Source organism: Zalophus californianus, chromosome 8 (assembly GCF_009762305.2).
Source record: "Zalophus californianus isolate mZalCal1 chromosome 8, mZalCal1.pri.v2, whole genome shotgun sequence".
NCBI lineage: Eukaryota > Metazoa > Chordata > Mammalia > Carnivora > Otariidae > Zalophus > Zalophus californianus.
This window is the reverse complement of record NC_045602.1, coordinates 58165715-58167121: the sequence shown is the minus strand read 5'-3', so window position 1 is coordinate 58167121 and position 1407 is coordinate 58165715. Positions and strand designations below refer to the sequence as shown.

The following is a 1407-nucleotide window of genomic DNA, read 5'->3' as shown; positions in this document are numbered from 1 at the left end:
ACAGCAACTAGAAGCATGTGTCTTCCTCTCAATAACAGTATCATTTCCAAAAATGAAGCAACTCAAAATTCTGAATTGTGCCATGAGAAAGATACAAGGGTTTCACCAGAAAATTCATTTACCCAGCATATGTCTTTTCCACAAATTATGTATAGTTTTTTTTTAAAGATTTTATTTATTTATTTGAGAGAAAGAATGAGAGATAGAGAGCATGAGAGGGGGGAGGGTCAGAGGGAGAAGCAGACCCCCTGCCGAGCAGGGAGCCCAATGCGGGACTCGATCCTGGGACTCCAGGATCATGACCTGAGCCGAAGGCAGTCGCTTAACCAACTGAGCCACCCAGGCACCCACAAATTATGTATAGTTAAGCAGTGTTATATCATAAGATATAGTGAGTTACCTAGGAGTTTTAAGTATAATATTCCTTAAAATACAACAACTTTACAAACTTGTTTAAGGAAAGGATTATAACAACGAAACTAACTAGACATGTCAGGGCATTTTCAAAAAGAGACCAGAATCCTCAAGGTGCAGCTGAAGTGAAAGATCCTGGTGTACCTTGTTTTCTGCTAAATTGCAAGCTTCTTCAATGATCAGGTTTCAAGTTTCACTGTAGCAACTGACTCAATGTGATTATTTAGCCTGTAAAAATGAAAAGAATATAAAGGGACGTGATTGAAGTACTGAAAATTGCAATTACAGAGGGCACGTGAAAATTGATCTGTTCATCCTTTTTATCTGGTTGAACAATACAGGAACGAGAGAATTTAAAATGAAGTTTAATATTAATGGAAATACCAGAGAAATAAATGATTTCATGCGGCATTTTTAAAGTGGAACTATTCACAATGGCCAAGGAGGGCATGGAGAAAAAGACTGGAATAAGATGTATTTTTTTAACTGAGTGATCACACATATTAGCACTGAATGACAAACTCAACAAAATCAAGTTTCCAGTGATTAGAACATAAGAACTTGCAGGCAAACACTGAAGAGCCTGATGGAAGAACAGAATGATAGCTATTATAATAAGTAAGGTTGGCAGCAAATTAGCGTGGTGAGCAAAGCAGTCAATATGACAAATCTGCTCAGATGATGATGATGATGATGATGATGAGAGCTGGTGTGTTCACAGCTATTTCCCATATTTGTGGGGGGGGGAAAAAGAAGCTCTGAGTTTCTTTTGTTTTGTTTTGTTTTTCTCCGTTCCTTGGTCTACCTTCCCTGGGCCCTTTCCAACCCTCCCTACCCCCAACCCTCCCTACCCCCAACTCTACATATCCAAATTCCGGAAGTGGGGATACAATCTCCGACCTCCCTACTAAGTAAAAGCAAGTCTTTACCCTTCATCCCTCTTCCATACCTCAGGCCACACTGTCATATTTTGCTTTGTAATATAGGTATATA

General features: G+C 39.2%; 1 long non-coding RNA gene across 1 annotated transcript in view; it reads right to left on the bottom strand.

Annotated features, from left to right (window-relative positions):
* Positions 1–373: 373 nt before the first annotated feature.
* Positions 374–1407, bottom strand: part of LOC113937829 — a 25711-nt gene continuing 24677 nt past the window's right edge. The window contains exon 4 of the long non-coding RNA XR_003524731.1: positions 374–642. This is a non-coding gene — a long non-coding RNA (uncharacterized LOC113937829). The remainder of the gene's footprint in view (positions 643–1407) is intronic.